The sequence below is a fragment of the Hylaeus volcanicus genome, chromosome 4, assembly GCF_026283585.1.
Source record: "Hylaeus volcanicus isolate JK05 chromosome 4, UHH_iyHylVolc1.0_haploid, whole genome shotgun sequence".
Lineage (NCBI taxonomy): Eukaryota > Metazoa > Arthropoda > Insecta > Hymenoptera > Colletidae > Hylaeus > Hylaeus volcanicus.
In genome coordinates, this window is record NC_071979.1 from 24,962,637 (window position 1) to 24,987,718 (window position 25,082).

At 49.5% G+C, this 25,082-nt stretch overlaps 1 long non-coding RNA gene across 4 annotated transcripts in view; it reads right to left on the reverse strand.

Annotated features, from left to right (window-relative positions):
- The window catches only part of LOC128874540 (uncharacterized), a 151,940-nt gene that overhangs the window by 49,309 nt on the left and 77,549 nt on the right, over positions 1-25,082 (reverse strand). For all 4 annotated transcript variants that reach the window (XR_008456664.1, XR_008456665.1, XR_008456663.1 and 1 more), the window contains exon 4: positions 15,218-15,333. This is a non-coding gene — a long non-coding RNA (uncharacterized LOC128874540). The remainder of the gene's footprint in view (positions 1-15,217; positions 15,334-25,082) is intronic.

Consider the following 25,082-nt stretch of genomic DNA (forward strand, 5'->3'; position numbering starts at 1 on the left):
TCCCGGAGACAGTCTAGCCGACGTTCCCCCTTGACAAAAGGGCCAATTTTCGTGGAAAGAATCGCGGCAAGTGGCGCGCGCGCGAGACCTCCAGCTTTAACATTTCAAATTCGGCCTGCGATCTGCAAGTCAACGCCAGGCTCAAAAGCTTAACTGTGCCGCGACTGGCCGGCGCGTCGCATAAAAATGCGCGCCGATATTTGCATTCGAAAATCGTCCTCGATACTCGAACGTTCCTCTCGAATACAATCGCCTTCCTGGATATCGGAGGACGTCGTCTCCCTGGATGCTGTGCACCGCTATCTTATCGAACCCTCCTCGTTACGTTCAAAATTACGAAAAGTTCAGAATTAAAGCATTCGTTTTGAAGTTCGAACGATGTGGAAAAGTTTCGGTCAGGCGCGGAAAGAATCGAGACGAAAGGCGACGCGAGTGGACGCAACGGTGGGGCGACAACATGAAATAATTTCGCGTTCGAGACGATCGGTAATCGGTAATCGGCCGATCGGTCCAATTAGCGCGAGAGTATTTGCGCTAAAATTACAGCCGGTCGACGTCGAGGCGAAACCTACGCCCAACCGATGGGTAATCGATACAAAAGTCCACAAGGGTTGGGCCGCCTTAGCGGCCCCGCTCTCTCCTCCTCTTTCCGCCCATATTACGGACAGTGGACACGAACCTGTTGGAAAAATAATAAACAAAACGAAAATGTAGAATCGGAAGTCGAGGATCGTTCGCGAGAAAAACGACTAGGACGACTTGCATTTTCGGTACGATAATGTCGATACTTCGAATGGCGATACGTCACCTTGATAATAATTTGTTCTTAGAGAATATCCAAAATGATCGAGCGAGTAGGTTTTGTTCAACGCCGTTCGATAAAAGATCGGCGAAACGTTCGTCTGCGTGTTAGTTAAATATTTTTAGAAATTTCTTCTCACCGCCGATGCTTTCCCGCTAACAAACGCGTGCTCGTGAGCGCGTCTCGCTCCAGGAGTCGACTCGCGGACAAAAAAAAAACCACCAAAAGGGAAAATCGTCGGCTCTCCTATTTTTTTCCAGCTCGGCAGGCTATTGTAGAAAATTTAACCCTTTATCGCGTTACGCACCGGTTGCGACGTATCGGCCGGCATCGGATTCTTCGCCTCTCCTCAAAGAGCCGCACGCCTCGAGGGCGATTTTAAATATCGACGCGCTGATTTTCTTTTCACGCGAGACGTGTTTTTCGATTAAAGGGTTACCGTGCGGGGAACGTCGCTGAACGCACCACGCGTGCTTCTCCCGTTACGCTTTTGCTCAATTTTTTCCCGTTTCACCAGCTAAAAGAAAACAACGAGCGAACCTGGGTTTCCCAAAGTGTGCTCCACGGAACACCGGTGTTCCGTGCGATGAAAACAACCGTTCCGTGAAAAATCGTCGTTAATAATTGGGTAAAAATAAGGCGCATCAATTTCTGATTATCCTTAGCGACCACCGCCTTTGTATCGTCACAAGTTTTTAAAGGAAAACGGAAAAGACGCCAGGAAATTAGTTCGAACGATATAAATTTCGTATAGTTCCAATTTCAATTCCAGAATGAAAAGTATTCCCGATAGAGTTTGGGGAAACGCATAAGCAGACTGTGGCGAACGGCACGCTGGACTCTAAATCCGAGAGCGCGGCCAGCGTGACGCATCACCGCGCTCATTAATAATATTTTTACGCATATTACTACGTGCTTCCGGCCAAGAGTTCTCTCTACCAGTCTGCAATTGGGCGCACGAGCGACAATACGTTCTCGGTGACGTGCGTGCGTGGACTCGTGCTTTCCGGTCGTATACCGGGTGTCCCAAACGATTTTCGACACTTGCATTCGAGAACGAGATTCTCTAACCGGCGCGTGCATCGAGGATTATCGCGATTCGCGACACGGTTACCCTATTACGAATCGATAGCACCGTACGCTTTCTCCCTTCTGCACTGGAAAGGTTCAAATAGTTTTGTAGACCATACTACCCGTCTCTATATCGGATCGATAATTTTTTCATTTATTTATTTATCAAAGGAGGTAAGTCATACGAGGGAAAAAAAAGCGCAAATAAAATTATCTTTGAAATATACATTAATTCGACGCGATCCCGGGCGCTACGTATAAGTTACGTATTCGATCTACGGTATCCGGACGATCCAGTTTAGATCTAGGAAACGTTTCCATGATAAAAATCTTTCGTTCTAGAACGTAACGCAGGTTGGATCTTTAGGTGGGAGACTGGCGACGAACGGGGTCGATTTAAACGAAGGTTCCGATCCATCGTTAATTACGGATAGCTCGAATTTCCGTTGCAGCGCGACATCGACTGAAAACGGCCGGTGCAACCGACACGGATGGACGACCGGAGGATCGAGTTTGAATATCAGCGGACACTCAACGACGTATCGAGTCGAATCGAAGCCACGCTTTCCGTGGTTTCTTCGTCTTCTTCTCGATAAGGGTAATTTTGTATAAATTTTTCGCGACTGAAAACGAGACGGTTCGTCTTTTTCTCGAGCCCCTTTTCAGGAGACTAATTTCCGCGGGCAGAAGAATTCGAAAAGTAAGCCGGTAGCCGCGGCTGAACGTCGCGACGGTTGGGAAGCATTCGGAGTACTCTGTATAAGACAATCAAACGTTGGGGGTCTCCTGTCTCTAACGAGCAGCCATTTAAGATTTCAGATACGAGCGAGAGAAGAGGAGCGGATAGTGGGAGAGAGTCGTCGATCCCGGGGAATGGAAGAGCGGCGAAATAAAGGCGTCCTTTTAATGGGCAATACTAATCAATGAAATACGAAGCCACGGGGAGCTGGAGATATGCGAGCGGAGAGAACCGGAGAAAGAAGAGAAGAGGCGAAGGAAAGAGACTCGGAGGAAGCCGAGGAGAGCGACGGAGAGAGAGCCGGTCGAACGTGGTCGTGCAAACAAAGGGGGTATGCGGCAACGTACTCTTTCCCTCGCGATGGAACCCTCGCGGGTTCTCTCTGTCCCTCCCTTTCCACCCCGGCTCGCTCTTTCCCTCTTTTTCCCTGCAACACGTACGGTACGCGTTGCACGCGTGTAGCGGCGTCTTTGTCGCTCGATGGCTGGGCGACGCAGAGGGCAGGATATTTTTCAGGATGGGATATTTAACGCGTTGGCCAGGTCAGTAACCCCGGGGAGCAGGGGCCCCGCGATTGGCCGGCCTGCTCGGCGTTCTGCCACGAATTCCCGGCCCCTCATTGGCCGAGCCGGGCCCTGGACCTACACCAACACCCTGCGTGCCACGCACGTCCTACGTTCTCCGTACCTACGTTCCTACGTTCCCCGACCGCTTCTGCACGCACGCTGCACACGCACTGCGCGACCACGCACGCACCGACGCCGTCCGTCCGTCGGTCTCCGTCTCCGTCTCCGTCTCCGTCTCCGTCTACGAGACGCGCGTCCGGCTTCCACCTAAGTAACCGACTGCTCGAGCTACTGCACGAGACTCCACTCTGGGCCATGCGACGTGCCCATTCGATTTCGAATTCGACTTTCTTTCCCGCATTTCTTCGATCACTCTCCCATGCTCGTGGAAACTAACAACATCTCCGCGTCGAGAAGGTTCGGACACCTTTTTAATCGTCGTTCAAAATATTTTTAATCGACAACACGCAATCAATTCAAAGAAGAAATTAATACTTTTAAACGCTTTATTCGAATTTCGTGTACGTGAGTTATTTCGTACTTGCACGAGGTTCTGTAACCTTGCTAATAACGCCGTTCCCGGCACGTCACGAGCCACACATATCTATACAAAAACCAATTCAACGCTTCTGAACGCCGCGAAACATCTGACTTCGAACAAGGACCCGAACAAATATAATATATCCCTCTTTTCCTTCTATCCGTTCGAGTTCCAAGAAAAAATCCTCCACCCGCGCCGCGCGTATAACCGACGGTTTCCCTCGCGATTCCGTCGAAATTTCGCGCGGCCGGGTGGGTCTCTCCTTGCAATTTAATGCGGGCACGACGGTGCGCAAACACAGACGGCCGCAGGCCCCGATGCGAATTTAATATCGGCGGGGATTTCACTTGCAAAAGTGTCGGGGGATTTCGCGATTGAAATGCATCGTAATATTATCATCCGTTGTAATTTCGGTAATGCAGCGGCACGTGAATTACGCACGGATCCATAACGCCCGCGTATATCCCGCCGCGATGTAATTCCAGATACGAGCGCAGGAAACATTCGAAAGTCATGAAACGACCAGTTCGTTTCGCGGAATCGTCCGCCGGCGACCGTCCACGAGCTTTTTCGTCCCGTTCTAGATCATTTCCAAAACGGGTCCGCCGCTTTGAACGCGAGAAACGTTTTTGGAGCATCGAATCCAGCGAGAACGTACGAAGTAATTTGTATATCCTCGAGTCGCGAAGCCACGCTTTCTGGAGGGAACTGTTTCGGGAACCGTTCGACTTTAAATAGGTCAGAAACTCTTGGAGGTGTCACACGGTGCTTCCGAGTTGGGTTTTTTTGACTCGAAGAGCGGTAAAGAGCGGCCTACGATCGCGAATTCGAGCTAATTCGGCAAGAAGCTGGAATTCTGAAAAAACTGCGAGTCCGCGCGCGCGACGCGAACTCATTCGAACGTTTACGCGTACAATTACGCGATATCGATTCAAACGAAACGAGAGAAAGAGAGAGGGAGGGATACCTGCTGCCCGGGACTGTACTGTTTCCAGCGATGCTTTCATGAATAATTGAGCGTGCGACGCGAACGCGACGCGATATAGCTTCGGCGCTGGAATTGGTTAATATTTATTACATCTTCTCGACTCCCTTTTTCTCGCATCGACCGGTACGCTAGATTCGGATGGCTACGTCTTACCTTGGAACAAATTATAAGTAACGGCAATTCCATAAAGAAATAATATAGTCTGTCGGGCACATAGTACACCAAAGTTTGAAATGTATATATCCAAAAGTAGCGATCCAAAGCAGGCACGAGCGGAAGCTCGATAGCTACATAAAGACCGTGACTGTGTTATATACCCTGGAACAAAGTATAGCGTACAAAGGAATACCATATAGGCGAAAATAAAATATGAACAAAAAAAAAAAACGGTAAAATAGTATCGAAATAGTTTCACTCGGAAGCTTAGCCAGCTCTTATTAAGACGCTACGAGCTTCGAAACGAGGCTTCTCGGTCAGAGAACGCAAGTTCAGACGCGATTTCGCTCAGGTTTATCGCGATCGCGTCGACAGCGGCTCGGCGGGAGGATAAGGTCGAAGAGTGGTCGGGGACGGCCGTTTAACGAAACCCGTATCGTCCGCAGGGTTAAGGTATGGTTAAGGGCCGTTAACGTCGACGTAACGGGCAGGGAGCGAGCGAGAAGGAGCGGCTCGTCTCCACCATGCACGCTCGGAAGGCGTAAGGACACCTCGAGAGGGAACGAGATAACCGCGTTTGGATGTAGGCTACCAGAGTCACGACCTTCTTCCTCTTCCTCGCACGATCGCTGCCCTCTCCGCCTCGCAGTCCCTCCTTCCGACTCGCTCGGTCATCTTCCTTTTCTTGTTTTCCCAGTCGTTCCCTTTCCTTCGGTTTCCTCGCCGACTTCCCCGGAAGTCGTTGTCCGAGCCGCGGACGTGACCGTTTACGAGGATACGACTCGGTTACGCGCAATTGATTATTTCTTCGCCGCTTAGGGTAATTTCGTCCGCGGATAATCTACGATCTTGTAATAGTAGGTCGGTAAGAAAATTATGTCGGCTTTCAAACTATACATTTAAATCCACGTATCGCAAATCGGAATAACTTCTGTCTTTTATCGAAATAATATCCATCGCAATTTACACATTTTTGCCAACGAACTGTCAATTTGTTAATTCCAGTAGCGTAAGATTCTGTTGTTCTTGTATTGATAAATTCTTTGAACGCATTTTCAGCAGCTGCTTCATTAGTAAATATCCCATTTGATGATGCCAAATCATCGATGATGACATGAATTTTCTCCGTAACACACTTTGCAACAGTTTGAGACAATTAATAACAGCAAAAATGGTCCACAGCGCCTCCCTCCCACGAAAAATGCATTAAACACCCTTATATGTATAAATCACCTCATCTGTCGTAGATAATATTTTAAAATAATACACATAGCATAATAAAAAAATTCATGTTGGCGCCACGCGTAAACCACGCGGCAATCATCGTGTTAATTTCTTACCGACCCAATATAATTTCGCGATTTACGACAGCGTTTTTCGATCGAAAAATTGTTGGCACACACCCCTTGGAATTCAATTCTGAATTTATGCAACGTAAAAGATTTTGTCCAGGAATGTTTGAGTGGCAAATTTGAATCGTGAATTATATTCGGTGCGAAGTTCCCTCGGACCGACCCGACTAACACGGATCCTATCTCTAGGATACCGTCGGCGACATCTTAAGGGGGATAGCTCTCGTTTCTTCCCGTCCTCGTTTCCGTCCTTTAAGCACACGATCATGTAAATTGTGAGACATCTTCGTCGAGATACCAACTTGCTTCTTCTACGATTATTGTACCCGACGAGACATTCTCGTTCATGAATAAATAACACCGTTGGATCTTCATGTATGGGAGATGTATAAAATGCATGCGATAACGATAATACATATCTGTGTTCTTTATAAGACATATTATCTCGTTATGCGTTATATTAAATAATATTCAGGCTAGCGAAATGTTGCCGAAACGAACGGTATTTGAGCTAAAGCGAACACGAATATAATTATACGTATTCTTTGTCTCAACGACGACAATTGTTCATGGATTTATGTAAAGACAAGTTCCAATTTGGGAAAACTGTAAAATTTCCGAGCTTCCGGTTTCCACGCGTAACCTGTTCGAAACTGTGTATGTTGCCATATGTATGATACATGTCAACACGGGATACGTGTGATATGTTGACACATACGAATGACTATGACTACGATGACGTTGACGTTGGCGACGAAACTGGCTATGACGATGACGATAATATCCAAGCATTTGTGCATTAAATATGCACGAACATCCGCAGCCTAACAACGTCTAATTTATTTTCTTTCCACTCCTGTCACTCCTCGAAAATATTTCCTTTCTCGTGTACAATTAAAGAGGTCCAACCTCCGCCGCTTTCCTTCTCGTATCGGAAACGTTTAAATAAAATATCACGGCTAGTTGGCGAGTAGGAGCGCGGATGCGGCTAATTATCGCGTACGCCGAGCGTCGCGCATATTCTACGAGTTTAACGCGCTGTTTGACAAGTGGAAGCGTCGCGGAGATTTACGGCCACTCGCGAGAGCGTTTAGCGCTTCTCAAGAGCGCGGACGAAATTGATCGTTTCGATCGTTTCCAGCCGCGGAGATGGAACGCGTTTCCTCTCCGTAGACGTAACATCTTCGTCGATTCGAGAGCCGCGAGATACGCTCGTTTAATCGTCTACCGCTTAGTAATCCGTTCGATCCCCTCTTTCTTGGTCTCGGCGACGATAGAGCAACCCCTAATCACGACGAAACGGTTTCTGATAACCTTCTCCGCTAGCCAGGGTAATAAAACCGAGCTTCTAGAATCGGACTCATCTGGTCCGGATGTCGGTAGACTCGACGGGTTCGAGAACGAGCCTCGCGAGTCGTTAAGTCGTCTACAAAAGCCGTCAAAAACGTAAACAGCGGAACGTTGCCCCGAATATCGAGCTGCGAAGCTAAACCGCGCGATCGAGATATTCATAAATTAAATGTTTGCGCGAGCGTATCGGTGTTGCTCGACATTATCGAAAACGACGAAACAAGGCGTCGAACGAAATAAATAAACACGGGTTACACTTTATCGTTACGGGTGCGAAAAATAGCGCGGCGATTACACGGTGTTGCATAACGTCGCGAAGAGATTACGAGCAATATAATGTATCTAGAGTTAACGCACCGAGCAGCTATCCCGGTCATCGCTGATGCTCGGCCGCGCGGTGGCCGTTGCCGGGGAAATAAACTTTCTCGCGGCGTATCGACGGGATCTTAATTTCCATGACTCGCACCTTTCGTCCCACACCTAACTCGGTTGTAACCTGATTTCCCCTACCTCTCCCGTCGACTCCCTCCACGGGAAGCTCTATCACCGGCTTCATAGACCAAGTCCAAGTGCAGCGATCTCGTTGCGCGCTGTCTTCGCGCGCTCGGAGAAACAGGTACGAGTCCAGTCTACTAAACCTTGGTACGGTAGTATTTGGGCACATACAGTCAGTCCGATAAGTACTCGAATCCTCTATAACTATCGAAGAAATTTGTCTAAATTAAATAATAGGTTTGATGCTTTCAAATAAATTTTCATTACAAATATGTACATGGGTACTTAATTAATTATTTAGAAAAATTTATTTAGAAACATCATACCTATCACTTAATTTAGACAAATTCCTTCAATAAACACAGAGGGTATGAATATTTATGGGACTGACTGTACATTATGTCTATTTTACGTATGTTTTCTATATTATTGTACGTCATAAATAAAATCCAAACATCTGGCGATAAGAAGTCTCCGTAGTAAACCTAGCGTTAAAGCCACCGGCGTGTCCGCCGGCGCCTCTATCCGCCGACGTCCGATTCGACTGCGGCCCAGACCCGTCCGATCTAGGCCACTGGTCCTGCCGTCGTACCAATTTTGTCTACTTCTACTTTGAGAAACTTTCACAGACGCACGCTATCGTACCAGTGAGGTAAATTGGTTTCCTTTTCGCGTTGTCGCGTGTGCTATCTTCTCCTCCTTTATCTTGTATCCAAAGAATACAAACTGCCCCTTCCGAAACCGTGGAGGAACGCGACCGGGTGAAAGAGCGAACCGGAAAGAACGACGTTGTTCGACGCTAGAGAAAACTCGCCGAAATTTCGTCTACGGAATCGTTAACCTTGGAAAGCAACAACGATGATCCACGGGTCAAAGGGGAGCGTCTTTTGTCGCAGGAAACGCCCGGTGCGTCCTTTTTCGCGCGGATTTTCCCTCCTGCTCGCGCGCGACGGTTAAACCCGGCCTTTTGAACGCCTGCGAACGTGTACGCCGTTATCTATAGCACCTGTTCACGCTTTTCGTCCAGCCGGTGCCTCTCTGGCCGGCCTCTCCTCTGAAGTGGCACTCTGCCCGAAATTCAGTTTATTCGAGTACCGTCGCTTTAAACTCGTCAGCTCGTAATTACGCGCGAATCTACCTCAAAGGGTCCCTCGCTTGCTTCGCGGCCGCGGAGAATGGAGCGGCCGCAATTACGGGATCGAAGTTGACCTTATTGATGAGGCTAATTCGCGGCCGGGGACGGAAAACCAGCCGCGGTCAGAATTTTAACAATCCTCCCCTTGGAGGATCGGTCAAAGCGGGTTCTCTTTCGCTATGATCTGCACGTTGCTTTAAACCGGAGGGAGGAGTACACCCAAGTACATGCAAGATCGTTAGAATTTTTCCGTCGATGGCTAGGGGTGGGAGCCCTGGGGATGAAATTAATAATAATAATTTTAGTTTTCGTTCCCTTCGCGGCTTAATTATTTTTCATAAGTCGGTGTATTACCCGGAAGTTTATGGAAATTCGTGTCGGTTTGCGCACGCTATTTCACTCGAACCCTTTGACAAGTATATTCGAAGGTCTAGATTACTCGAAGATTCAGGTTAGATATACGCATGCCGGGAGTCCGTTTCCGTCGAGATCTAGGACGAGGAGGACGGTATGCGAGGACAGAGCTCCTCGGAGTCGGGCAAGAGGTACGTTATTAGCATACGCGCACGGTCAAACGAGCTATTGTCCCATTATCGATGTAGAGGTTCGGGAACCGATAGAGAGACAGGGAGAGGAGCCCACGTATATGGCAATGTGTCGTAATGGGCTTCATCTCGACCCGTCTGCAAGCACTGCCTTCGTCTACCCTTGCTGCTTAATCCTCCCTCCGGGTAAGGGAAGGTGCGATAACAAGCCACCAACCTACCTTCTTCCCTAGCCATCGCCGGCTCGGCTCTAGGACCTCTCGAGACGGGAGAATATGCGCACTCGCGCTCCCGTCAACGAGAAAGAATTCAGGCCGTACGTGGCCATACACTGTGCGAGCCCGAGCCGTGCTCCCCCGACCGAACCAGACCCGACCAGACGAGATCGAGACGAGGATTTTGGGTCACGATAAACACCGCGAATAAATCCCCTGCCTCGAGCCGAGCTTCCGTGAAATCCCAACCGTGCCAGTTCGCCTCGACGAATTCCCTCCAATGTTTATTATTGTAATTGTCTTTAATCCTTTGCAGTACAAATTTTCTGTCTTTGGTACGTTTTTATCGAGCCTCCCTCGACACAGGAACGCAAAGGGTTAACCCTTTCAGATTTGAATTATTTTTTTTTCTCGTACTAGTGCAATAAATTTATTCTACATAACCACTAACAAAATTTACTAGACTTACGATGATTTCTCATACATCCGACATCCGAGTACAAAGGGTTAATTCTTAGGGTTAACTTGGACTAAAATTGGTATGGAAAAAATTTTAAGAAATCCTAATAGCGTAATTTTCGAGGAGAACTGTCTTTCTTCGTGTGCACAGATAAGGAATTCACCCTACACGATAGCGTCGTTAATGTATGAGTCTTTTCAAATTTTGTGTCCTCAATTGTGGACGCAATTCGATGAAGGGTTAAGGCAACCTTTAATATTCTTGTAATTTTTATAACATCCTAGAGCCACGCCACGAAGAACGTCTGGACCGATAAGGGGGACCGTTTAAAACTCCACGATAATCGCAGAGAATTCTAATCACGGGTAATCAGCATATTCGATGTTAGTTAACGGCAGCGCGCGCCTGCGACCCGTAAAATCAAACGAGCTGGAACAGAACGACATCGATTCGTTCGGAGGAATGGACAAACTTGCTACGTTCCAGCGGTCCGCGACACGGTTCCGCTCGCCGTGACTCGTTTAGCACCGATTTAAACTTTCGATTCGAATTCCCTTATTAATCAATCGCCAGGACCGCGATTAAGTCCATCGCTTAGACGCGTCTTGCGGGTAATTCGAAACGACGATACGGAAACAACGCAACCGGGACGAATGGATTTGGCAGGCATCGCGGCGTGAAACGTTGAAAATTGCGTCCAAGAATATTTTACAGGAAACCAGTGGATGTATAGATAATAGATTTTGGAGTCGTGTTTATACGCAATTCAAGTAGAGTAATATATTTAATGTATAATAATCTTAGCCAAATTTCCGTGGTTCGACGCGCGCGATAATCGCGGGCCGTGCACGCGCGTGCGTTTTTCTCTGCCTCGTTCGCCTCGTTCTCCTTCCCGTCCTTCGACGTTCCCCGCTCGCACTCGAGTCCGTCAACAACGATTTTCCGTCGTCGCGGTCGCGCGAGAAGAGACCCTTCTCGATGGCTTTCGCCAAGTGAAAAAGAGCCAGATATGAGGTCGAAAACCAGTCGGAGAGGAAAAATAATGTACGGAAAATTTAGGTCCTCACCACGCTTTTCAAATGGGCACTCGACTCGATTGAAGGGCGTCTTGCGGCTGGTGCGCGCGATTATTTTACTAATTATTCAAATTTTTCTCGGCGAAACGTTTAATATAAATAAATAAACGAGCCCCCGCGAGTGCTCGATCCGAAAACTCGAGAACGAAACGGGGACGTAGGAAATATTTGCCGAGGTGCGACTTGAGAGGAAAAACGAACAAGGCGGAGCAACTCGAAGAAATAAGTAGAAGAAGGAAAGTCTGGTGACGAGGCTGGTCTGGTTTTACGACTCGAAACCCGAACCCCGTTTCGAGCTCTCCTTCTCCGTCCCTCGGAACCGTGGGCCTCGGAGCGCACGCCGCCTCACCACAATACCTTGGTGCGATTTTTGCGATCGAATGCCGTCCGTGCACGCCAGTCTAAACAAACGAAACGAAACGAGCGATAGTCGCCGACGACGAACTCCGTGGATCGATTTCCAGTCGTGGATTCGAGTAAATCGAGTTCGCTTTCCTTGCAAATATGGGAAGCTTAAAAAGCATGGAGGGTGGAGATAAGGAGGACAGACTCACGTGGAGCTTAAGACTGAAAAACGTCCGCTTGGAAACATACGATATTGGTTAGAACTTGGCTGAATTACACAACCTGAATGATGCCTCTCTGTCTTTCTTTAATTCTGTACTACTTTCACAGTGTGTGCATCTGCTTTCAATCCAAAAAATTGCAATTTTTGATGAAAATTGTTTCTTAATTAAGTTAAGGACTAGATAATTGAATATATTACACAAAACTGTTTCGTTTGTTCATTTTAGATGATCCGGATCCGAGTGACAGTGGTCACCGCAAAACGCTTTTTCTTGACAGGGCCTCTGAAAACAATCAATGTTATGATTATTTATTGTTACTTTGTATCGTAAAAATTATGACGTATTCTCCTAAAATATGCTCTTCTTGAGACACGAACAATTTTTATAAAAATGTCTTTAGATGTTTGAATAAAAAAATCATCAATAAAAAAATCTGTTTTAATTCTATACTACTCTCAGTTTGTGCGTTTGCTTTCAAATTTGTCCTCTCAATATTCCCAGCGCCACGTGAAACGCTCGACAGCAAAGAGACACTTTCGATACGTGGAGTTTCCTCCTTATCTCTAACCTCCATAGTTTGAAGAAATGTATTTTTTCGAGGCGGTATCGAATCCTGCGCGACTCGCCCGATGGTCGGTTTAAAATGTGGCTTCTAATATTACGGGCTCGGTCGTGGAGAAAATTCCGAGGATAAAAGGTCGATTTATCGTCGATCGAGGGAAGCTCGCGCTCTAAAAGGAGGATCCTTTTTTGACGTAACGATGAAAAAAGAACCAGTAACGTTCTTAGATCGCACGACGCCACAGGCGACGCGTTCGCGCTTGCCTACGGGGCTCGGCCAGCGGCTATTATTAGCCGTTTTATTTATTAGACCGGAAGGAAATGGGTTTAATTTCATGTAAACTAATAAAAATACTTGGCGGCTCGCGCGCGAGAAAAAGTTACGGCAAGACCGATATTCACGCAAAGGCCTCTCCTCTGACGGTGAGACCGGTTGCGATCTAATCCTGAAACGCCGTTTTACGCCTTTTATAAACGGAAGTAAATTACCGTTTCTTCGACAAAAACTCTCGCAGCGCTGGTTTCACGCCGACCCGCGACAAAAACCCAACGATGCCAGAAAAACCCGCCACGGGACGATTATTTCCGTCTCATCCGCGAAATTCGACACGGGAAAAACCACGCAACTTTTTCCACGCGTTCGTTTTAAACGTTAGCCAATAATTCTCGTGCCCTGTGATCGACGCGAGTCTTCGTAGATTTACTTTGGGAGACTCCGAAGCGGCCATGCAATGTCCACCGAATGCATCGATTGCACGCAAACAATAATCGCCGAAGCGACGTTGAAACTCGTTATTATTCGTTACTCGGAGTGCTGAGATCCTGCGAGCATCGAGGATCGTTTACGAGCGTATAACCGACGAACGAGTTCTTATCGTCCCAAGACTACGTAACACGCCTACGTAAGCATGGAACCCGCAATTATTCGTGCTACGATGGATCACTCCAAACTAATTATTGATCGTTTAACGAATGTTTGAATGCCATCTCCCAAAGAACGTACAACGCGTCCCGTCTTCGACCAAACTTTCCACCCATAGCAAAAGCGTTGAACGCCTCCAAAATCCGCAACGATGACTTAAACCCCCTCTAATTTGACGCGGACTATCGTATACCGAAATTTCAGAAAAATCTCCAAAGAATCGATCGAGGATTCGTAGAGTCCACTAGTCGAGTTCCGCGGGAAACTCACTTTCGCGACTTCGCTCGCGAACTCCGCTCGCGTTCGGTTGGTTGGTCGTTCACGTTGTCGTCGAGACGCGCACGCACCCACGCCCGACGGCATACGGAATCGATCCTGAGAATCGAACTTCCGCCGGTGCGTTCTTCCGGCACGATGCCTATTCGAGGGTAGTCGGCCGCGTCGACGAGACACACTGACTTTGTAATTCCTAGTCCGCTCGTCTATCCCTCGACGTTTTCCACGGTTACCTGGCCGCGCGCGACGCTGATTGCAGGACGCAACGACGCAAACTTTCCACGTACGTCTCCCGCGGATATGGGATCGGAAGTCGCGGCAGACTGGCCTGGCGAATCGCTTCTTTCAAATGTCCCAGCGATTCAGACCGGGAGAGACTTCCCCTCCTGGAAATGGCGTCGATCGACGCCAAGGATCGCTCGATCGCACCACTGCTTTCTAAACACGAGATCACCGGTCTTCGCTGTCGCCTTGATTGGCTCGACGCCACTTTCCTACGGGGTAGGTTCGAGGAATGGACCCTTCGACCATTTCAAAAATTTCCAATAAATGTATCGAGGAAATTTACAATTTTAATCCTTTCAGACCTGAATTATTTTTTTTTTCTCGTACTAAGGTAATTTAATTTTTAGGGTTAACTTGGACTAAAATTAGTCTAGAAAAAAAATCTTAATAGCGTGGTTTTCAAGGAAAACTGGCTTTTCTTCGCGTGGCCAAATAAGGACATTCGTTCTAAACGATAGTGTCGGTAATTTTTTAATTTTGTGTCTTCAATCGTGGATGCCAGGTCTGAAACGGTTAAGTCTATACATTTGTCAGTCTATCTTGGAATCTTGTAAACTATTTTTATTCCCTTTTGTGTTCTTTGCGTATGGAGCATAGTCGAACCTCGCTCGTTTGTCGCAGGGCTCGCGATGTCTGACCCAGTGCGACTCGTGATTCCTTCCAATGGCTTCTACGAGCCGCGGACGTATCTGCGTCGATTTGTAATAGTTGTATGCTAGCGTTGTACCACCATTCAACGCGACATAGTTGTGCACGTGATTACTAAAACGACTGGATTTATAACGCGGACGCGCGATCGCTTCTTCGTTTTCAAGACTCGCCCTGACTCTTCGTTGTAAAATCGACGCAACGGATCGACTGGTTTCGCGGTTATCGTACATCGGGATGTAACCGAGCGGTCAGGGTGGGGACGACTCGTTCGGAGCGAGGAGGCCTGTGATCGGAAGGAGGATGAAACGCGCAAACTGTATCGGCGTAAGATGAAAGAAACACGCAACGCGAACTCCAAATTTGAAAGATCTTACCTAACGATCCGAGCAGATAATCAAAATTCGATCGTCAGCTGTGGTCATTCTCACCAAAATACCAAGGTCTTGCCGTTTCGATAAATACCTCGGAATGATTTCTGGCAGTGTCAACGGTAGGCTCTTTAAGCTTCTTCAAGATGGCTCCTTCACGTAGGGTTAAACGGTGTTAATCCGAGGATGGCAAAAGACTGCGAGTTCCCCCTGTAACAGAAAGCGAATTAAAGTGTTAGTAACGTAGGTAGAAACCTCTTTTAACGCTTCTGAACCCTCGCACGGCAAGGGTGGCAGGGTGGCTAGAGGGTCCCAAGTCCATTCCGAATGGTTTCGATCGCGTTTAATAGGAAATCGGCGGTAAACTCAACCGTAGTCGAGGTGGCGGTACGTTATCATAAACGCCGTCACGTTTTTCAGCGTCCACTGCTTTTAAGCAGAATGGACCCTGCAGCGATGAAAGATCGAGAGACGATCGCCGGTAGAGGACCGGAGCAGATGGGACAGAAGGCCTGAAGGCGAGCAGAGCCGAAGTGGACGAACGCGAAGAGGAAAAAGTAGAAGAAGAAGAAGAAGAAGAAGAGGAAGAAGAAGAAGAAGAAGAAGAAGAAGAAGAAGAAGAAGACGAAGAAGTCGAGGCAGCGGATGAAGGAGGAGGGGCAATTCTTCCCGCGGGTCCGATCCGTGGCTTCCTTCATCCTTCGTGGCCGAGCTTCGGCTGTTTTCATGGCCGTCATTTAGTAGGTTCGTTCACCCCTGGGCGCAGGGTCGCGCGAGAGGAGCAGCGAGGTCGGAGGAGGGAGAAATCGGCGGCGGGAAGAAGAGGAAGAGGAAGAGGAGGTGGGGGCGGAGACGGCTCGACGTAGGAGGAAGGGAGAAACGCGAAGCAGGGAGGAAGACGGCGAAGAAGAGAAGCAGGAAGGGTGGAGGACGGGGGTAAAGGGGCCAGACGGCACGTACTGCTCGACTCGGCTCGGCTCGGCTCGGCGTGCAAGCAACGACTCGCGGGTCGAGGGGACGCGTAGATCCCCGAGCCTACGACCGACAGAGAACCAGCGACGAAGACAGAGACACCTGGAAGGGGGAGAAAGAGAGCGCGAAGGGTCGAGAAGGTGGACGAGGAGAGAGAAAGGTGACGGCTGCGATGGTGGTGGAAGCAGGCGAGCGAGCAGGCAGCCAGCCAGCCAGGAGCAGGCATGCAGGCGAGCAGGCAACTCGGTGCCGCGAGAGGGAAGGGAGGAGGGTAAAGAAGGGACCAAGGGAAAAAGAGTTCAGGCAGGTCTGGGATCGGACGAGGGTGAATGCGTGACGGTGTGTGTCGTAGCCACTCTTCAGCCCGGGGAGCGTTGTCTCTCCTGCTCGCTTGCCTTACCTTCCCTGCCCTGCCTCGCCTCGCCGCGCCTCGCCTCGCCGCGCCTCGCCTCGCCTCGCCTCGCCTTTTCTCGCATCGTCTTGCCTTACCTTCCTTGTAAACCTGCCAGCCGCTCGGACAGCCGGCCACCGCGCGGATCTACGCGTCCCTCCTTCCCTCGACTTCCGCGACTCTTCAACCCCAACGTTCAATGAAATTCACGACATCGTTCGATCCCCTTTAACCACTGTCCAACTTCCGCCTACCCTCGATTGGGAAGAAAAGGAAGTCCAAGCCTAAATTTAGGCGCCCACCGAAAGCACGCGTCCCGTAGGTGGGTTCCGTGCACCGGTTCCGATCGCGGATGGAGATAAAGTACGCGGGGATATCCAAGCCCTGGTGGTGGGAGAGTCTCTCCTTCTTCTTCTCTTGCTCTCCCCTCGACTACTTACATAGTCTGCCGTGAATGGTAGCGCGTGTTCTTTCAACTCGGCTCAGTCGTGACATTGAATTCCCTTATGTGACCACTTAGCAGAGGTTACGTAATTCTGACAACTTTGCGCGCCGTTCTTTCCTCGCGAGCGACCCGACGCGTCGGAAAAATTCGCGATCGGGCCTTCGAATTTTCGAGTCCAGGCTGCGCCGCGACCAAATCGAGATTCGTCGGAGAGGGAAAGGGGATCGTTGAATGGTATCGAAGGGAACCGAGGTCGGGATAGCTCCTGAACCGGTGCTCCACTTTCGACGAGACGAGGCTTTGCACGCCGGCATTGAAACAGCACCAATTACTGTTGGATTCTAAACGAAAAATAAGGCACGGAGATTCGAACCCACGATCCTCGGATCCACAATCGACCTACACAGCTAATCTCGTAACCCTACGTTTCATATTCTCACTTGACTCATTATCGCTTTATTTACTGAATTTCTCAAAAGTTTTTAAAATTCAGGCACCCATCTTTGTATATCATTTTATATCATTTTATAGAGTTGTCTCTAGCAAGCTTCTAAAAAAAAAACTTGTGTTGTCATCCAACAATTAAAAAAGGAACTTCATAAAAGTGGACTTGAAAGTCACGATAGGTTTCAAAACGTTCGATTAATACAGTACCAAGAGAAAAATGACAGGACTTATAAGTCCCGCCAGTAAATAGGGGGTTATTGATGGGTATGGGAGTCGCGAATACTACGATACTTTTTTTCGTGCAATTGCAAATTTCGAAAAATTGTTTCGGTCCGAGGTTGACGATAAATATTGTAGATAGATAGACGGATAAGTCGCTGTACGCTCTGGGGTGGTGTCCCCTAAGAGCATTAAGCCACAATACAGAGAGTGCTTCAGAGGTGAGCAGAAAACGCCGACTCTGCTCGAGCGGTGGTGCAGAGTTGCAAGTGCAAAAACCATGAATGGATGAAGGTGACTCCGTTCCTCCGCCTTCCGAGATCACTCAACGTCTCGAATCAAATCTGCGGGCGTTACGACCTGAATCTACCTCTGGCAAATTGGTCCACCGAATACCTTTTCACGCTGCCAACTTTTGTCCCTTCTTAATTATGATTCTAAACCCTGGAAAACCCTGCAAAATCGATTATCAGGACTCTTCGGAAGGGAGCGGAGGGAGGGAGTGGCAAGCTTAGTTGCTCGGTGATAGCGAGAGTCTCTCTCCCAAGGAGTAGAACCGAAAGGGAAAGCATCTCGAGCTGGGCCAAAGCTCGATAAACTCCGAACGGTACCTTTTCGTCGAGGAAAGTCGTCCAACGACGCGGCCGATCGAAGGAAGCGGTCAAAGCGCCGAGGCTCGCGGGTCGGTCGAATAATTTATGCCGTCGTCGGTCGATGGAGCCGGTTGCTCGTTCGAAAGCGAGTCCAAGAACGGTCGATTAGTTTGCAAAGCGGTCGCGGCGTTTCTGCGTTCCTCCCGTAACTCGGATGTTACGATCCGTTACAGCCATCGGCCACCGATCGCATTATGCTAATAGTTCGGCTCGAATCTCCTCCGAGGTTGCTCGTACTTCCTATTCTCTGGCCAAGAGAGAAAAAGAGCCTTTGCGCCACCGGGTATTAGTCGTCGTTTAACGCCGGTCCGCTTTTGCTGGCTTTGTTCGTTCACCGGGCAGATTAGAGGGCAGTGTAACTCGGTAATAAACTTAGACGCCGGCACTCCTGTCATTACGCCGATCATTGCTGCCAGGAAACCTTGTCTGCGAGAGCTGCTCGAATCTGTGCCGCGGACTCGACATTTTTTTGCTCCTCTCGCCAGCAACAGGAAGGAACTTTTCGAGTATTCATAGTCAGTCCCATGAGCATTCGTACCCTCTAGGTTTATCGAAGAAATTTGTTGAAATTTACATGGTAGCTTCATTATAAATATATACATGCGTACAGTTTACTCGTGTTTATTCATTTATTCACCATTCGCAATGAAACATTTATTTCAAAATATTAAGCTTGGCATTTAGTTTAGACAAATGTGTTCAATAGAGATATAGGGTACGAACCGTTATGGGACTGACGGTATGTGTTATTAAATTATCATTTTAATTTTAATCGCAGTTATCGCACCCCGAAGAGAGCCTTTATTAATTTTAAGAAGGAATACGCAAGAGCGAGTTCCTGCGATGGGCGAGCATAAATTCACGCGTGTCTTAGGGCAAGGCACCCTCGCGTTATCGGACGTAGTGTGCATCGGACATAAAACTGGATAGAGGAGTGTTTCGCGTGGCAGCTGCCACTCAAACGCGCCACCTCGTCCCATTTATGGAAAAATGCTCGGGAAATGTAGCCAGAAAACTTTGCTCTCCCGCTATCGTAAATGCTAGAAAGGAACGTCTTCGACGTTCAATTACCGGGTCTCTTCTCTCGAATGCGCGCTAAGCGTTGTCCTGATTGACAGTCGCGTGGTGACAAAATCGCTCCAGCGAGAGCAGGCTCGCATTCCCGTGTAGGTTGTATTCCCGCTAACTTCTCAAGATGCTTTCGTCGATTAGATGTAACGCAGTCCGTCAATCGGTAGAGGAAGGAGAGAAGGAAAGAAAGAAAGAAGACGTTCTATCTTTATTCGACGTTGATCGCCAAGCTAATACTCGTGAAAATCTCCACACGGTTAACATTTTGTATCCGAGGGGTGTCTTTTTGAAGATTTTCTCCACCACCGCGATAAAAAGAAAAGAAAAGAAAAGAAAAGAAAGGGTCACGCGTTTTACCCCTCCGTCAACTCGACAAAAATTGTACGTTGTCCTCGAGTGCTATGTCACGTTAGTCTCACCCTTCGTTTACCCTTTAAAAAAAAACAGTTCGTTTGATCTTACACGAAGGTCACCGAAATGTGGTAAGAACGACGACGGTCGCGATCCCGTTTCAATTATCCGCGAGGTTCGTTCGAGAAGCGAGAAACGATTTCCTTTCTCGAAAGATAAAATAAAATTCATGCAGCGGTGGGTTAAATGGCGAGGTGTCCGTCAAGCGCTCGCGGCGCAATCTTCGCGAGGAAGTCGGTGGGAAAAAAGCGATTTCGCCAAAGAGGAACCAGCGGTAGAAGGCAAAAGGAAGAATCCAGCGAAGGGTCGAGAAAGAAAAGCGTACTTACGTTGTAACGGGCGCGAGGTAGGATGGAAACTAAAAGGGAACGAGGGCGTGGGGGTGGGGGTGGGAGGAGGGTGGGTTGGGGGAGAAGACGATAAGGCGGAATCAGGGATTCGTAAAACGACGTAGCCGAGCACCGGAATGGGTCGTAATGCGCGGCGAACACATAACCTTAAAAACAAGCAAGGGGGCGAGACGGGGGTGCGGAGGAACGACAGGCGGGGGAAGAGGGGTTGGGGTGGGTGCGCGAAGAGAATGCGGAGGAGGAAACGGGGCAAGTCTCTGCCCGGTTTCTCGGTTGGCTTGCACGGGTTCGTGGGGGTGCCGGGGGTGTCGGGAGGATGATGGGGGACAAAAAGGGGCATATATCCCGCGGAGGGGTGAATGTGCGGTGCGGTGGGTGGTGTGCTCGGGCGAAGAGAAGGTGGATGTGCCGCACCGTAAACGAAACGATGCCGTTGACGACATTTGGAACAGATAATGGCGCGAATGTGCCGCGGGGGTGAACGAACCGAGGGTCGTACTGGGTTGGGTTGGGTTGGCTTGGTATCACATCAGCTATCGATCTTATAACGCTCTGTGGCCCCCGTTGTCTCTTCGTTCGGTCTCTTTCCCTCGTCTCCGACGTCTCCTCGTTCCTTCGTCTCATCTCTTCGCGTCAACCCTTCCTTCGACTTTGTCCCTCCTTCTCCGTCTTTTCTTTCGTCTCGCAGGATCGACTACCGGGAAATTGAGTTTGCGGATCGACGCGACTAATCGCGTCTCGAGTAACGCTCGAAAATCGGAACCACCTACGCAGCGGAACTATCCCCTTCCACTTTTCGACTGATAATCCCAGATGCGAGCTTCGACAGTACTTATCCCTCTTTTACACCTCGATGCCCTCCGCTTACTTCTCTCCGCCCCTTTCTCTCCGGCAAGTTCCAGTTGGGAGTGGGTCTCCTACTTCCTGACTTCGTTTCGCTCTTACTTTCCGTTCGCGTCCTGTTGCATCGCGCTTCCGTACACTCGTTTGCGCCGTGTTTATCGTCTCGTCTTCTTCCTCGACCCTCTCCTTTTTCCCTCGAATGTTTTTCCACGCTGCTCCCGAGCCAGCGCTCGCCGCGATCCACCTCCTGCCACTACTTATCTGCCAGGTTTCACCCCATGCGTGCCGCCCGCGGAGAGGAGGACGTACGCGTGTCACGCGTGCACGAACTCGGAGACGTTAATTTTCCGGCAAATTATTTCCCCGAGAAAAGCTACCTCGGGCTTGGCTTCTGTCGCGAGCGCGGGACGAGCAGCGGTGCTCGCGGCGGTCGTTTCCCTCGCGAAGGAGCCTCGAAGACCGGATTCGCGGGCGTTCGGGTCAACCGCGAACGTATTAACGGGCAACGGAGCCTGATTTCGACGAATAGACGCGTCGAGAAACGACTAATCGTCGAGTCTACTTTGGCCGAGTAGGTGGCGCGAAACCGTTTATTTCAGCGTTCCGAAAAAAGCACCGATATTCACCGATATCTGATTCCATTAAGCGCGCGAGCTCGAATGGAACAAAAACCGATCGAGGATGGGCAGGTGGACGGGAGGGGAAGAAACGCGCGGAGAAGCGACTCGCGTTCGTGGACGGGGCAGCGTGGAAGCCGGAAGCCGGTTTCTCGGTGGACAGCTTTGGCTTCGTTTTAAACAGGGGCGGGGTGGCGCCGCGCCGATCAGACCTGTCAAGTTATTGTCTCGTGTTTTAATGGAACATCGGGTGGCGCGCGATGCCGCGGCGTTGAACTGAATTAAATGTCGTCGCGGTTTGCATTGAGGACCAACGGCATCGTCGTCTCGTTCCCGGCGTCGGCATCGTCGCCGTCGAGGCCGATGCATAATGGAGGTAGGCCATTGGGTAGGTGGTACTTCAATTCCGGGAGAAGAGGAGTTGACAAGGGAAAGAATGATAGGGAGAACTGAAAGGGAAGAGACGCGAAGAATGGGATCCGGAGGAAACCGTGAAACGGGGACAAGAAAGACGGGGGGCGAGAGAGACGCGACCGCGGAGAAGCAGAAACGACGGTGAATAATTGAGAGGCGAGCATTTTAGGGATGGTGGGGCTCCCTATTACCGTCAACCCTACGCGAACGGACGATCCACCCCCTCTCACCCTACGGCCTTGTCACCGAAAACCGGCGAGATTTCCGCGGCGACGAGGTGCCAGGAATAATTAAAACCCGCTACACCGTTAATCGCGTTAAGAGAGCCTTTGCCTAATTAACTCGTCTGCTCTATTCGTCTGCTACTCCAGGAAACGGGGAAGGGTGGATGGCTGCCTTCGTTCTTCCAGCGTCGTTTACGAGGGAACAAAGTGCACGCGCGAATGGCGCATCTCTGCTCGGGATCTTCCATGTCGAGAGCCTCTATTCCGTCTGAATCGAGGTGTAAATCAAATTAACGGCTCCATTTTTTCGTTTCGGAAAGAAAGAATTGACCTGCAGCGACTCCAAACGTCCAAGACCGATCAAAATCGTCGTTAAAGAAACCATGCTAAACTATTGGCTCGTCTGAAAAGTCCATGCCGATTTTTGGTAAGTGGTACGGGTCTGAATATATCGGAACGGTTGAAAACAAATAACATGTATAAATCCTTCAAATAGTGGAAATGTTGTGGAACAAAATATGTAATTCAATAAATGTATAAGATTATTCTATTACTATTTTGGGAATTAGGCAAAAGAAGTTAACACTAGTCTGTTGCTGATTCATTGCGTAATTCAAACGTGTCTTTGAGTTTTTCTTAAAAATTCCCACGAACTTTTTGGACAAGCCGATATTTTATTTCTCCCCTGATTTGATTACGGCGATCATAAACCTGTCGCAACCGATTTCGCCAGAATTTGTATCGTCGCTGGCAGAATCGAGTTACAGGGAATCTCGAGGTCCGCGGAGTCTACGTTTTCGAAAACGACGAGCAAGGCGAACGAATCATGCTCGTAAAAAATGCGAGGCCCGAAGACCGGAAAATGCATCGCAAAGACGAACCGCGACACCTTTCGGTCGATCTCCTGCGAGACAAGATGTAACGTAAAATGACGTTACGGCTTCCATATCCCATTGAAAGGGAAGCGCGAATTCCATTTGCTGCTTTCGTCGCGAATAAAGATGGAGGGGAACCAAGGGGATAGCTGAATACCAGCTCGCAGCCCTTTCGGAATATTTACGTTCGAACGGCCGAAGATAGAGCGTCTCGACGCTTCGAGCCGAAAAGGGGTCAACCCGCTGCCGAGAGTTACCCTGACGCGCCGACGTCGAGGGAGTATTCTCATTTAAACCGTCGTTTTTCAGCTGACTTTTAGGATTCAGTTTTCAAATTTATCTTGCTGTGAAATTCACGAGCTGCGGGAGTACAGTTACCGACTGTACTATAGGTAAGGTGTGCGACCTTTGTATAGATTTATTACAGAAAGCTGGAGAACGATTTAAGCGCGCTACCGGCAGCCTTCCTAGACCGGTGTACTCTCTCGAACCGCGCAAAATCTGTACGGAGAGGAATCGGAGGCCAGTCTTGCGGATTCCCGAGCTCCGAAAGCGAACAAGTCGAAACGAGCCGGAAATCGATAGAGATCCGGAAGCAACGCGGCGATTAGCCATCGGCAACGCTCGAATCCCGACGTGTGTCCTGTTTACCGCGTGGAGCGCGGCTAACTTGCCGCTGGTTGCCTATAAAAAGATCGCAAAACGGTGAAGCGACAAAGCACGGTGGTCCAGCGCGGGAGCGTGTGTGCCTAACGCGAAGAGAAACGGCGGAGAGAGATGCACAGAGGGCAAAGAGAAAAATGTATAGAAAGAAAAAGCATGAAAGCGAAGGGTAGGGAAAGATAGACAGATAGAGAGAGGGGGGGGGGGAGGGAGAGAGAGAGAGAGAGAGAGAGTGGCAGAGGGAACTCTTTATCGGTGCAGGGCGTACGCGCGCTCGTGTCAGCGCAAGAGGGATATTTTTTTGAGAAGCCACTCGAGAGACGCATCTCGATCGTGGAAGCGTGCTGGCCGGCCACCGGAAGTTGTCGCGCGCTGCCCATCGCGGTAGGGGGCGAAAGAGCGTCGGGGGAGCGGGTCGAGGAAGGGGTAAGAGTAGAGGGGGCAGAGAGAGAGGACGACGAAGATCCGCGGAGCGAGTGACACACGTACGAACCGTGGAAGGGAGAAAGAAGGGAACGCGAACCGTGCTGGAAAAAGGGAAGAGGAGAAAGAGTGCGCCGGTGAACAGAGAAAGTAGAGAAGAGAAGCATGCGGCGCTTTTAAATATAGACGCGCGTATCAACACGTACGGATAGGAAGATCGGCCGCGGGTAGGGTTATCATCCCTGGATCCTAAGAAACGAGTGCGCGGGACACCATCTCGCTTTTTCGAGAGACCCCTCGCACTTTTATCAAATCGAATCGATATACTCTCGATCATTTTGTTCGTTTCCGAAGCGTGAATTCTCAACGAAAATTTTCTCCGAAGACGATCCGACCGACCCCCTTAAAACGATACCGTTGGCAAGCCGTACCGCGTCTCTTTCTCCCGTGCAGGTACACGCAGGTAGACGGTCGAGCGTGCGCGGCGGTGTGTACGCACGCAACAGCGTGTTATCAAAGGATTGGAAGGCAGCCGAAGCGGCTCTGCATGAAATTTTGCGTGCATTATAAATGCGCGCAGCCTTGCTGCCGAGCGAGCGGAGGCGACAACCCGTTGCGGGGACAGAGACGGGAACAAGAGAGATCGCGAGAGACAGGTGAGCGACGGGGCGAGGAGGAGAGACGCGTATGGAGCCCTGACCAACCCGGGTTAGGTTGGGGCCTGAAACGTTGGTTGGATGCGACTCTAACCTACCGTAACGCTATAAAAATAACGGCTACCCTCGTCCTTGTTGCGCCCGGAGACCACGGCGGTATTCCCTTCTCTCTTCTTCCTGCTGGGATTAATCCTGCTTCCTCGTCGCACGGCCGACGATCTTCCATTGGCGGCGTTACTCTGCTACGCACGGTGCAGCAGGGACGATGATCATCGAACAGAGGGA